This window comes from Muntiacus reevesi, unplaced genomic scaffold (assembly GCF_963930625.1).
Source record: "Muntiacus reevesi unplaced genomic scaffold, mMunRee1.1 SCAFFOLD_116, whole genome shotgun sequence".
Classification (NCBI taxonomy): domain Eukaryota; kingdom Metazoa; phylum Chordata; class Mammalia; order Artiodactyla; family Cervidae; genus Muntiacus; species Muntiacus reevesi.
Window position 1 is genome coordinate 107,610 of NW_027077980.1, and position 14,880 is coordinate 122,489.

General features: G+C 38.3%; 1 protein-coding gene across 1 annotated transcript in view; it reads left to right on the forward strand.

Moving 5' to 3' along the window:
* Positions 1–207: 207 nt before the first annotated feature.
* LOC136155308 (adenomatous polyposis coli protein-like) overlaps positions 208–14,880 on the forward strand; it is a 34,655-nt gene continuing 19,982 nt past the window's right edge. Inside the window, exons 1-2 of the mRNA XM_065917126.1 lie at positions 208–476; positions 12,302–12,380. The gene's annotated coding sequence lies outside the window, so the exon portion shown is untranslated. The remainder of the gene's footprint in view (positions 477–12,301; positions 12,381–14,880) is intronic.

Consider the following 14,880-nt stretch of genomic DNA (forward strand, 5'->3'; position numbering starts at 1 on the left):
TATAGTGAGTGAGGATTTGCCTTACCATTTGGTAAAATTTGCTGTAAAGGTGTTGCAGTAATCACAGTATGATATTAATAGCACAGGAATAGACATAGGCAAATAGAACAGAATAGAGACTAGAAAAAGATGTAAGAAAATCTGGAATCTTTTAATGATAGAAGTTGCAAGTTTGGGTGGGGGGGAATGGTAAATAACTCAGTGAGAACATAGATGATAACTGGGAACCTTTCTGGTGGTGGTTGTTTTTTAGTCACTAAGTCGTGTCCGATTCTTTCGTGACCCTGTGAACTGTAGGCCGTCAGCCTTCTCTGTCCATGGGATTTCTCAGGCAAGAATACTGGAATGGGTCGCCATTTCCTTCTCCAGGGGATCTTCCTGACCCAGGGATTGAACCCACATCTCCTTCATTGGCAGGCAGATTCTTTACCACTGAGCCACCAAGGAAGCCCTATCTAGTACATGAAGAGTTACAGGTGAGTTAAATATCTAAATGTAAAAAATAAAATTAATAGAAGAAAATATAGGACAAGAGAGATCTTAATTAAGAATGGAAACTCAAAAGCAATAGGAGGGGACAGGATTTATTTTGTAAAATTTTAAAGCATTCATCCTGCAGGAAAAAAAAAATACGGGAAACTATTTGTGACACATCAAGGGGGAAAGGTTTAATATCCCTGTACTGTAAGAATTCTACAAACTAAGAAGAAAAAGACAACTTTTTATATGGGCAGAGGATGTAATCATTCAGTTTATTGAAAAGAAAATGCAGATGACCAATAAAACACATACAAATGACTGTGGAACAGTTTTGGGGAAATTGAAACAAAATCCACTCTTGCCCATGCCTATTTGAATTAGTCTCTGCCTGTCTCCATTAACAGTTTGGTTATTTATTTATTTGTTTCTTTATTTGTTCAACACAAATTTGGGCTCATAGTATGGTGCTCCCTACTCTCCTCTATGCGTGTAAGAAAAGGTTGGATAAATGTACATCAGCTTATTCATAAGAGCTTTTTCTGGGAGTTGGGGATTGGTAGAACGAAAGTTACTTATCCTTCTGTGCTGCTGTAATGTTTTATAAATACATGGATGACATAGTTCTGTGTAGCTTTACCTGTTTTCTGCTTGACATATATTTAGGTGATTTATAATTTCTCACTGTTGAAACAACTCTGATAAACATACTTATCCATATCCTATAAACGTGCACAAAAGTTTTTCTAGGTCAAGAGTCTTTTTCTTAGAGGGCTGTATGGTAAGTAGCTTAGACTTTGTCAGCCATGTGGTCTGTTGCAACTACTCAACTCTGCCTTTGTAGCAAGAAAGCAACCATAGACAACAGTATATGAGCAAATGAGCATGACTGTGTTTCAGTAAAACATGATTCATAAACAGATGACTGGCAAGCCTTAACTTGCTGACCTCTGCTCTGGTACACATACCTGAAAGCATAATTGCTGGTCCTAAGGTAGGAGTGTTCTGAATAGTGTTGGCCAGATTGCCCTCAAAATGATTTTATCAGTTTGCGTTTCTCCCAGGAGTATATGAGAATTCTGTTTCCTTTGACTCTTGTTTTCTTTTTTTCCTTCAGAAATTGTGAGTCAAACTTTATAATTAACAATCAATGAGCATATGAAACATTATCTTGTCATTTAGTTTATACTTTCATGAGTACTACTGAAGTTGAATATCTTTTCATATATGTATTAGACTTTTAAGATTTTCTTTTTGCTGTTTTTTTCATATTGTTAGATGTCTTATTCATTTATATTTGAGAGATATTTTAATATACTCTTAATACCCATCTGTTATACATGATGTATTTCATAACTGTTCCCTGCCAAATCTGTTACCTACTTTTGCTTAATGATAACAAAAAATTATTTTTTATTGTAATGCTAAATTAGTTATATTGTCGTATTTGTGCTTTCTTCAACCTATTTTTACATCTTTTCCTATCTTTAAATATACCCTATTTTTTTCTAGTAAGTCTAATGTTTTATTTTTCAATTAGATCGTTAATTCATCTCAGATTTGCTATTATATATGTTTTAGAGGTCAGTAAGTCAGTTCAGTTGCTCAGTGATGTCCGACTCTTTGCGACCCCAAGAACCGCAGCACGCCAGGCCTCCCTGTCCATCACCAACTCCCGGAGTCCACCCAAACCCATGTCCATTGAGTCGGTGATGCCATCCAGCCATCTCATCCTCTGTCATCCCCTTCTCCTCCCGCCCTCAATCTTTCCCAGCATCAGGGTCATTTCAAATGACTCATTTCTTCACATCAGGTGGCCAAAGTATTGGAGTTTCAGCTTCAATATCAGTCCTTCCAATGAATACACAGGACTGCTCTCCTTTAGGATGGACTGGTTGGATCTCCTTGCAGTCCAAGGGACTCTCAAGAGTCTTCTCCAGGGAGGTGGGAGAGGGGATCGGGATGGGGAATTAAAAAAAAAAAAAGAGTCTTCTCTTTTGAACACCACAGTTCAAAAGCATCAATTCTTCGGCACTCAACTTTCTTTATAATCCAACAATCCATACATGACCATTGGAAAAACCATAGCCTTGACTAGACGGATGTTTGTTGGCAAAGGAATGTCTCTGCTTTTTAATATGCTGTCTAGGTTGGTCATAACTTTCCTTCTAAGGAGTAAGTGTCTTTTAATTTCATGGCTGCAATCACCATCTGCAGTGATTTTGGAGCCCAAAAAAATAAACTCAGCCACTGTTTCCCCAACTATTTTCCATGAAGTGATGGGACCAGTTGCCATGATCTTAAGTTTTCTGAATGTTAAGCTTTAAGCCAACTTTTTCACTGCCCTCTTTCACTTTCATCAAGAGGCTCTTTAGTTCTTCACTTTCTGCCATAAGGGTGCTGTCATCTGCATATCTGAGGTTATTGATATTTCTCCTGGCAGTCTTGATTCCAGCTTGTGCTTCATCCAGCCCAGCGTTTCTCATGATGTACTCTGCACATTAGTTAATTTTAGCATATGTGCTGCCAAAGCGAGCACTGCACTTTAGTTAAATAAGTAGGGTGACAATATACAGCCTTGACGTACTCCTTTTCCTATTTGGAACCAGTCTGTTGTTCCATGTTCAGTTCTAACTGTTGTTTCCTGACCTGTATACAGGTTTCTCAAGAGGCAGGTCAGGTGGTCTGGTATTCCCATCTCTTTCAGAATTTTCCTCAGTTTGTGGTGATCTACACAGTCAGAGGCTTTGGCATAGTCAATAAAGCAGAAATAGATGATTTTCTGGAACTCTCTTGCTTTCTCGATGTTCCAGCGGATGTTGGCGATTTGATCTCTGGTTCCTCTGCCTTTTCTAAAACCAGCTTGAACATCTGGAAGTTCACAGTTTATGTATTGTTGAAGCCTGGCTTGGAGAATTTTGAGCATTACTTTACCAACGTTTGAGATGAGTGCAATTGTGAGGTAGTTTGAGCATTCTTTGGCATTGCCTTTCTTTGGGATTGGAATGAAAACTGACCTTTTCCAGTCCGATGGCCACTGCTGAGTTTTCCAGATTTGCTGACATATTGAGTGCAGCACTTTCATAGCATCATCTTTTAGTTTTAGAGGTAGGAATCTAATTTTATGTATATATATATATATAAACACTCATGCATATGATTTTTAAATGTGTGTATATAGTATATGTTATATGCAGTATAATTTCTATTCAATAATTATATAATTAGTGATATATACAGACATACAGATACACACAGATAGATATATATTTATGTTGTTAACAGAATTTTCCATTAACATTTATTGGATGCATCTCTGTTTCCCCATGGATTAGTAATGCTGTTTTGGGCATTTGAGAAGTTGTATTTGCTGAATATTTGTGAACTCTGTTCCATTAGTCTGTTTTAGCTTCTCTGGATACCACACTTGTTTTATTTGCTATAATTTTATTAATCTTAAGTCTTGTAGTATGAGTCCTACTTATTTACGTCTGTAAAAATGTGTTTATATTCTGTTTCATTACTCTTTTATTTGAAATTTAGTTATCAGCTTATTTTCTTCAAGGAAAAACCTTATTGACTTTTGATTAGTTATACATTGAATTTATAAATTAATTTCAGGAGAATTTATATCTTTACAGTATGAAGATTGGATCTTGGTTGAAAGATTGGTCTCTGGATTCTAATTCCGTGTCACTTATCAGCACAGTGATCTTGTTTAAACTCTGCCTCAGTTTTCTCATTGGTAAAATGTAGAAAATGATTCCCTGTAAAAAATGTAAGGATTAAATGAGTTAATATGCATAAAACCCTTGGAGTTTAGCAAATTCCAAGTAAATATTAGGTACTGTTACTCGTTTTGTATCTCATTCATTTGGGTCTTATTCTATGCCCTTCAGAAAAGCTTTATAACATTCTTCATAAAACCCTTGTTGTTCAATTGTTAAGTCATGTCCAACTCTTTACAGCCTCATGGTCTACAGCATACCAGACTTCCCTGTCCTTCACTTTCTCCCACAGTTTGCTCAAATTCATGTCCAGTGAGTCTGTGATGCTATCCAAACATCTCATTCTCTGTAGTCCATATTCTTCATGATCCTCTTACACATCTTTTTTTTTTTCATTTATTCCTAGATATCTTAGTTTTTGTTGCTATTGTGAATGGAATTTTCTCTAGTTTACATTACTAAATTTGATGTATCCAGGAGTCTTCCTGAACTCTTTTGTTAGATTGTCTCAGTAGTTTAAGATTTTCTTGGATTTTTTCATTTAGATGTTAAATTGTCTCCAAGTAATGACAGTTTTGTCTTTTCCAGTCCTTTTTTCCCTCTTTGTATTATATAAGAAATGTAATACATCTTTGAATAAAGCAATGATAATTGGTCTTCTTCATCTCACCTTGGCTTTAAAGAGAATTCTGAAATTTCACGATTAAGTATGCTGTTTACTTAAGGTTTTTGGTACCATTTATCACGTTAAGGAATTTACCTTCTATTCCTAATTTCTTGAGAGCTGTCCTGAATTCATACTGAACTATTCAGTTCACTTCTGTTCAGTGGCTCAGTTATGTCGGACTCTGCAACCCCATGGACTGCAGCACACCAGGCCTCCCTGTCCATCACCAGCTCCCGGAGTTTACTCAAGCTCATGTCCATTAAGTCAGTGTTGCCATCCAACCATCTCATCCTCTGCCGTCCCCTTCTCCTCCCGCCTTCAGTCTTTCCAGCATCAGGGTCTTTAAATGAGTCAGTTCTTCGCATCAGGTGGCCAAAGTCTTGGAGTTGAATCTTCAGCGTCAGTCCTTCCAATGAATATTCAGGACTGATTTCCTTTAGGATGGACTGGTTGGATCTCCTTGCAGTCCAAGGGACTCTCAAGAGTCTTCTCCAACACCACAGTTCAAAAGCATCTATGCTTCGGCACTCAGCTTTCTTTAAGTCCTACTCTCATATCCATGCATGACTACTGGAAAAGCCATAGCTTTGACTAGACGGGCCTTTGTTGGAAAAGTGATGTTTCTGCTTTTTAATGTGCTGTCTAGGTGGGTCATAAATTTTCTTCCAAGGAGCAAGCGTCTTTCCTTTCACGGCTGCAGTCACCATCTGCAGTGATTTTGGAGTCCCAAAAAATAAAGTCTGTCACTGTTTCCATTGTTTCCCCCATCTATTTGCCATGAAGTGATGGGACCAGATGCCATGATCTTAATTTTGATGTTGAGTTTAAAGCCAACTGTCTCGCTCTCCTCTTTCACTTTTATTAACAGGCTTTTTAGTTCTTCTTCACTTTGTGCCATAAGGGTGGTGTCATCTGCATATCTGAGGTTATTGATATTTCTCCCAGCAGTCTTGATTCCAGCTTGTGCTTCATCCAGCCCAGCATTTCTCATGATGTACACTGCACATTAGTTAAATAAGCAGGGTGACAATATACAGCCTTGACGTACTCCTTTTCCTATTTGGAACCAGTCTGTTGTTCCATGTCCAGTTCTAACTGTTGCTTCCTGACCTGTATACAGATTTCTCAAGAGGCAGATCAGGTGGTCTGGTATTCCCGTCTCTTTCAGAATTTTCCACAGTTTGTTGTGATCCACACAGTCAAAGGCTTTGGCATAGTCAATAAAGCAGAAATAAATGTTTTTTTTCTGGAACTCTCTTGCTTTTTTGATGAGTCAGCAGGCATTGGCAATTTGATCTCTGGTTCCTCTGCCTTTTCTAAATCCAGTTTGAACATCTGGAAGTTCATGGTTCACATACTGTTGAAGTCTGGTTTGGAGAATTTTGAGCATTACCTTGCTAGCATGTGAGATGAGTGCAATTGTGTGGTAGTTTGAGCATTCTTCAGCATTGCCTTTCTTTGGGATTGGAATGAAAACTGACCCTTTCCAGTCCTGCAGTCATTGCTGAGTTTTCCAAATTTGCTACCATATTGAGTGCAACACTTGCATAGCATCGTCTTTGAGGATTTGAAATAGCTTAACTGGAATTCCATCACCTCCACTAGCTTTGTTCGTAATGATGCTTCCTAGGGCCCACTTGACTTCGCATTCCAGGATGTCTGCTCTAGGTGAGTGATCATATCATTTTGATCATCTGGTTTGTGAAGATCTTTTTGTACAGTTCTTCTGTGTATTCTTGCCACCTCTTCTTAATACATTCTGCCTCTGTTGGTCCATACCATTTCTGTCCTTTATTGTGCCCATCTTTGCATGAAATATTCCCTTGGTATCTCTAATTTTCTTGACGAAATCTCATCTTTCCCTTTCTGTTGTTTTCCTCTATTTCTTTGCATTGGTCACTAAGGAAGGCTTTCTTATCTCTCCTTGCTATTCATTGGAACTCTGCATTCAAATGAGTGTATCTTTCCTTTTCTCCTTTGCCTTTCACTTCTCTTCACAGCTATTTGTAAGGCCTTCTCAGACAACCATTTTGCCTTTTTGCATTTCTTTTTCTTGGGGATGGTCTTGCTCCCTGTCTCCTGTATAATGTCACGAACCTCCGTCCATAGTTCCTCAGGCAGTCTTGTCTATCAGATCTAATCTCTTGAATCTATTTCTCACTTCCACTGCATCGTCATAAGGGATTTGATTTAGGTCATATCTGATTGGTCTGGTAGTTTTTCCCTACTTTCTTCAGTTTAAGTCTGAATTTGGCAATAAGGAGTTCATGATCTAAGCCACAGTCAGCTTCCGGTCTTGTTTTTGCTGACTCTATAGAGCTTCTCCATCTTTGGATGCAAAGAATATAATTAGTCTGATTTCAGTGTGGACCGTCTGGTGAAAACCATGTGTAGAGTCTTCTCTTGTGTTACTGGAAGAGGGTGTTTGCTATGACCAGTGTGTTCTCTTGGCAAAACTCTATTAGCCTTTGCCCTGCTTCATTCTGTACTCCAAGGCCAAGTTTGCCTGTTACTCCAGGTGTTTCTTGACTTCCTACTTTGCATTCTAGTCCCATGTAATGAAAAGGACATCTTTTTTTGGGTGTTAGTTCTAGAAGGTCTTGTAGGTCTTCACAGAACCATTCAACTTCAGCTTCCTCAGCATTACCGGTCGGGGCACAAGCTTGGATTACCATGATACTGAATGGTTTGCCTTGGAAATGAACAGAGATCATTCTGTCATTTTTGAGACTGCACCCAAGCATTTCGAGTGCTTTTGTTGACTTATGACATTTCTTCTAAGGGATTCTTTCCCACAGTAGTAATAATGGTCATCTGAATGAAATTCACCCATTCCAATCCATTTTAGTTTGCTGATTCCTAAAATATTGACGTTCACTCTTGCCATCTCCTGTTTGACCACTTCCAGTTTGCCTTGATTCATGGACCTAGCATTCCTATGCAGTATTGCTCTATCAGCATTGGACTTTGCTTCCGTCACCATCACATCCACAACTGAATGTTGTTTTTGCTTGGCTCCATCTCGTCAGTCTTTGTGGAGTTATTTCCAGGAGCATAGTGGGCACCTACCAACCCAGGGAGTGCATCTTTCAGTGCCCTGTCTTTTTGCATTTTCATGTTGTTGTTGGGGTTCTCAAGGCAAGAATAGTGAAGTGGTTTGCCTTTCCCTTCTCCAATGGGCCATGTTTTGTCAGAACTCTCCACCATGACCCATCCATCTTGGTTGACCCTACAAGGCATGCTCATAGTTAGATTGAGTTAGACAAGGCTGTGGTCCATGTGATCAGTTTGGTTAGTTTTCTGTGATTGTGGTTTTGAGTCTGTTTGCCCTCTGATGGATCAGGATAAGAGGCTTATGAAGCTTCCTGATGGGAGAGACTGACTGAGGGGGAAACTGGGTCTTGTTCTGTTTGGCGGGGCCATGCTCTGTGAACCTTTAATCCAATCCTCTGTTGAAGGGCAGGGCTATGTTCCCTCCCTGTTATTTATCTGAGGCCAAAGTATGGTGGAGGTAGTGAAGATAATGGCGACCTCCCTCAAAAGGTCACATGCCTGCACTGCTACATCCAGTGCCCCTGACCCTGCAGCAGGCCACCGCCGACCCCTGCCTCTGCCAGAGACTCCTGGACACTCATGGGCAAGTCTGGGTCAGTCTCTTGTGGGGTCACTGCTCCTTTCTCCTGGGTCCTAGTGCACACGAGGTTCTATTTGTGCCCTCCCAGAGTCTGTTTCCCCAGTCCTGTGTGAGTTCTGGCAGCTCTATGTTGGGTTAATGGTGACCTCCTCTGAGACAGCTTATGCCATACTCAGGTCTACTGTACTCAGAGCCCCTGCCTCTGCAGCAGTCCACTGCTGACCCACATGTTCACAGGAGACACCCAAACACAGTTCTGTCTCCGTCTCTGTGGAGTCTCTGGGTCCTGGTGCACATAAAGTTTGTTTGAGCCCTCTGAGTGTCTCTGGCGAGTATGGGGTTTGATTCTACATGGTATTTCAATATATATATCAAACTATATTACTAAATAATTTTTATATCAGTTTTTCAAAAGTCATACCATGTCTATATGCCTGAACAATTAAGCATGTTGCATTTTATTTAATTTCATAAATATTCAAGATTGTCATACAGAGAATGGAAAGAAGTGCTACTGACTTCTTCCATTTTATGTTGAGTAACGAAAGCACAAATGTTATTGTGGAAGCAGTCATCAAGGTGCAGACTTGATTACAGGGTCTAGTGACCTAATAGCAATACAGAAATACAGTTCTGTGAAGAGGAATGTTAGGTATATTTTCCTGTTTTCACCCTCTAAATATTAAAAATTTTGACTTGGGACTTTATTGGTGAGGGGGAGCTGGTTATATAGAGAGAGGAAAACAATGAAATATTATGAAACTAATAAGTGTAGATAGTTTTGTTGTTTCTGTAATGCCAGGATGTATTTGGTGTCTGATGTAGAAGTAATCACTCATCTCTGCAGAATCTTTAGAGAGCTACTAAAAGTATTTCTTCTTCAGCATGTTTTCATGGTGAAAATTGGACATGGTAAAATGTCTTAAATAGAAAATATTATTTACCTTCAGTTCAGTTCAGTCGCTCAGTCATGTCCAACTCTTTGCGACCCCATGAATCACAGATCACCAGGCCTTCCTGTCCATCACCAGCTCCTGGAGTTTACCCACATTCATGTCCAGCGAGTCGGTGATGCCATCCAGCCATCTCATCCTCTGTCATCCCCTTCTCCTCCTGCCCCCAATTCCTCCCAACATCAGGGTCTTTTCCAGTGAGTCAACTCTTCGCATGAGGTGGCAAAAGTATTGGAGTTTCAGCTTCAGCATCAGTCCTTCAATGAATATTCAGGACTGATCTCCTTTAGGATGGACTGGTTGGATCTCCTTGCAGTCCAAGGGACTCTCGAGTCTGCTCCAGTACCACAGTTCAAAAGCATCAATTCTTCGGTGCTCAGCTTTCTTCACAGTTCAACTCTCACATCCATACACGACCACTGGAAAAACCATAAGCTTGACTAGACGGACCTTTGTTGACAAAGTAATGTCTCTGCTTTTTAATATGCTATCTAGGTTGGTCATAACTTTCCTTCCAAGGAGTGAGCATCTTTTAATTTCATGGCTGCAATCACCATCTGCAGTGATTTTGGAGCCCAGGAAAATAAAGTCAGCCACTGTTTTCACTGTTTCCCCATCTATTTGCCATGAAGTAATGGGACCAGATGCCATGATCTTAGTTTTCTGAATGTTGAGCTTTAAGCCAACTTTTTCACTCTCCTCTTCCACTTTCATCAAGAGGCTCTTTAGTTCTTCACTTTCTGCCGTAAGGGTGGTGTCATCTCCGTGTCTGAGGTTATTGATATTTCTCCCAGCAATCTGGATTCCCGCTTGTGATTCTTCAAGCCCAGCATTTCTCATGATGTACTCTTCATATAAGTTAAATAAGCACAGTGACAATATACAGCCTTGATGTACTCCTTTTCCTATTTGGAGCCAGTCTGTTGTTCCATGTTCAGTTCTAACTGTTGTTTCCTGACCTACATATAGGTTTCTCAAGAGGTGGGTCAGGTGGCCTGGTGTGACCATCTGTTTCAGAATTTTCCACAGTTTTTTGTGATCCACACGGTCAGAGGCTTTGGCATAGTCAATAAAGCAGAAATAGATGTTTTTCTGGAACTCTCTTGCTTTCTCGATGTTCCAGCGGATGTTGGCAGGTTGATCTCTGGTTCCTCTGCCTTTTCTGAAACCAGCTGGAACATCTGGAAGTTCACAGTTTATGTATTACTGAAGCCTGGCTTGGAGAATTTTGAGCATTACTTTACTAGCGTGAGAGAGGAGTGTGATTATTTACCTTAAGTTCACTATTTTCAGAATTGTGATAGAGAATTAGCATAGTTGTAGTGATACAACTGAGGGACTGAGAGAGGAAGTTTTCTTTTTTGGTGAGCACATCTGTTTTGAACTTTTCCAAAAAACAGCAACAATAATGATTCCTACTATGGCAATAAAATCATAAGGACATTGTATTTAAACAAAACTATGTATGATTCAAGGGTAAGTTTTGTATGTAAGCTTTTTAGCTGTATATACTTAAAGCTATTCGTTATAATACTTTAATTATCTATTGAAGTATACATGCTCAAAAATCTTTCATTGATGGGTGCATAATCATAAAAAGTTTGCAAATCACTCCATCTATTTTCTGACACTTTTTCCTCATTGAAACAATTACTCTTACAATAGAGTTTCTTATACCAATGTTACAGTGTCAACTATGGAATTCTGGCAGTTGATGATAAAATATTGGCAGTACTTATTTTTAAAACATTTCCCACATTTTTCACTTCCACATTGTTTGATCTGTAGTTACTGCTTTGTGTTCACTTGAAGATCTCAGTATATGGGGGAAGCAATAACTCCTACCATCATTGTGATCTTTAGTGTTTGGAGTAATGTTTAGCTGAAGTATTTGGGAAAGCTAACTCTGAAAGGTACTGCTGACCTGTAATAGGAATAACTTTAGGGAAGATTGTTCTTATTGTTTACGTACTGGTGCTTCTTAAAAAAAACTCAGATGCTCTTTCTCTTTACAGGATGCCATACTTTACATAAACTCATTATACTGTACTGACATCTGAATTAATATAAAAGTTTAAATTCAGATGTAATTTTCTTTTTGAAAGTTTTTGAGAACAGCTTTTATATAGCAGTTTCACACTGTTATGTATCATGTGTTGTTCAGTTGCTCAGTCATGTCCAGGTCTTTGCTACTCTGTGAACTGCAGCATTGCCAGGCTTTCCTGTCCTTCACTGTCTCCCTGAGTTTGCTCAAACTCATGTCCATTGAAATCCATGATACCATCTAACCATCTTATCCTCTGTTGTCCCCTTCTCCTTCTGCCTTCAATGTTTCTCAGCATCAAGATCTTTTCCAGTGAGTTGGCTCTTCGCATCAGGTGGCCACAGTATTGGAGCTTCAGTTTCAGCATTAGTCCTTCCAGTGAATATTCAGGACTTTAGGATGGGCTGGTTGGATCTCCTTGCGGTCCACTGGACTCTCAAGAGTCTTCTCCAACACCACAGTTCAGAAGCATCAGTTCTTCAGCCCTCACCTTTCTTTATGGTCCAAGTAGATACATAACTTGCATTTGTGCAGTTTTCCTAAATTTAGGGATCTGTTTTATAAAGTTAGATATGTTAAAAAGTTGAACTGATGCACTGATGTCCTCAGTATATGAATATGTATATGTATATGTATCTAATTCTCACATAAGAATGACTTGGCATAGAAAAAAGAATGATTTGATATAATCCTACTTTTAAATGGTAACCATAGAATGGTTAATGTTAAATTAATATTAAAAACTAATGTTTTTTTTTAATAAAAATAGATCTAACTTGGTTACTTATTTTATTTTAGCGAAGAATAACCAGAATTCAACAAATAGAAAAGGACATACTTCGTATACGACAGCTTTTACAGTCCCAAGCAACTGAAGGTTAGTGAATTGTCTCTTTTGTTTGTAGTTATAATGATAGGTGGTTGTTCTAAGAAAAGAAAATATGTATAATTAGCATGGCGTCATTGAAATAGATGCTCTAGAGAATTGAGACACTTGATAAGCTTTTTCATTAAATTAAGTATAGATTTCAAAAATCTATACTAGTATGATTTCTTCATAACTTTTATGCAATTAAAGCTTATAGAGCCATAAATAGATACCTTACTTCAGTTATCTGTTTACATATAATTTGGCTACTAACAGTTTGTAAATAAGCTATCTCCTTGTGTAATCCATAGTAAAAGTTGATCATATACATTTATCTGTGCTTACTTTACAAACTTCATTAAAATGACAGTAAAAGGGTAAAATGAAAAAGCACAAATACCAGGGAAGGTGACAATAAAATTTGGAGAACTGCAAAGCAGATAAACAAATAATTCTTCTAGATTATGGTAGAGAGCTGACCCCAGAGTGAGCAGTAGGAGGTCACAAAGCAACTCATTTTACACTGTGGAGTCCTGAAAGTTTCCAGAGTTGGTTACACTAGGTACTTCTGGAAATGAGGATTAAAAAGGGGGTTAAAACCATATTTGTCAGCTCTTCAGCTGAAATTTGGTTTTGATCACTACACAGAAGGATGGGGTATAAAAAACCATCCCTTCAGCTATCTGTTTATAGCCCCTGAATTTGGGCACTTGTCACTTTGTTTATGGGTAAATAAAAAGAAAACCTACATGGAACTTAAATGAACTATTGCTGAATAAGGAAAAATAGCATGTGGGAGGCTCAGAGAAAATAAAGTATTTCTTCTTAAGTCAACTACAGGATGACCTGTCTCTCTGCAATAAGAGCAAAAAGTGTTGAATAAAAGTCCTCATTGAACAATACAGAATTGTTGCTAGGAAAAATTGGCTCAGTATTTGGGGATATACCAATGCAAAGTTTCTAATATGCAGCCAGATTGAGACTCACATTCCAGATCATACAGGAAAAAAGAAGAGAATGCAAAGAATGAAATATCAACCTAGTGCTTTTTTCTAACTATAATTACTAAAAACATGATGAAGTGCTTGTTGATATTTTAAAATGTTTATGAGATACAAAATAGTATGTACACTTTGATCCCATTTTTTAATATGCACAAACAGTCTTTCAGAAATAATATGAAAAGGCAGGTAACCACTGCTAATACCTCCTTGTTTTCTTAGTTTGGCCAGTTTTGTAATGTTTTTATAGTAGCTGCACAGCTTTTAGAGTGAGAGAAAACTTTTGTATGCGAAACAAATCTGACGTGTCCTTTCATCACCAGCATGCTTCCCAAGTAGCTCGATGGTAAAGAATCCGCCTGCCAGCCCAGGAGACGCAGGTTCTATCACTGGGTCGGGAAGATTCCCTGGAGAACGAAATGGCAACCCACCCCAGTAGTCTTCCCTAGTAAATCCAGTAGAAAGAGACACCTGGTGGACTACCGTCCATGGGGTTGCAAAAGAGTCGGACATGACTTGGCAAGTAAACCACAGCAACAGCACTTACTGCCAGCCCTGAGAATCTGACCGGATAATGAACAGTTCTGTTTGGAGGCAGAAACTTAGTGCAAGCCCATTTACACACAGAGAAGACAACTAATTCTAATGTCAAAAAGTATAATTTTGAAAACAGTGTCTTTTAAGACTCTGGTCATGCATGCCTTGCTTTTTAAATCTCTTAGAAGCTTTGGCTTCAGTACATTTGAATTTGAAATATGTAGAAACATGTACTTGCTAAGTAGTCAAGTTCAGTGTAATAGTCATATTGCTAAAAGTAGTTTAATCTGGATGTTTTAAGTCAGTATGAACCAAATATTTGTAATATACAGACTGTGTCCTTTTTGCAATATTAACTCTTCAGTACTGTTTTTTTCTTTCCAAAATAAAACAAAACTATCTCTTTACTCCTTTTTCAATGTCATTGGCATTGCTGTATGTGGCATTCTGGTTATTATGGCCCCTTTGGGTTTCCAGGGTAGTTTATCTGTGGTGTTTTGTTTTTTTTTCCCCTTGATCAAAATTACTATACTCTATTTTTAAAACTGTTTTTAGAGAGGCAACTTTTGTTTTTTATTGAGCAGCACTGCATTTATATTTTCTTTTTATATATATTTTTTCTGCTTTGAGTGTTTGCTGTTGTTTTTCTAGCTTCTTTAGTTATAGTCAGCTTTTATTCACCATCTTTCTTGTATTATGATTTTTACTGTTTGGCTGCATCAACAGGGTTGTTTTTTTTTTTAATTTCTAAATCAATATTTACACTTATTTTTTCTACTTGATTGACTCTTTCATGTGTGTTAAATAGCCTTCTTTGCTGTTAGTATTGCTGCACGGGGCTTCTTTTAGTCATCATTTGCCTGGTATAATATACTCACTGTCAGTACATTTCCAAACGTTACCAACATTCTGGCCTCTAGAAATTCCTAAGAAAAATTGTCATTTGTTAATAATAGTTCTCATTATCAGTA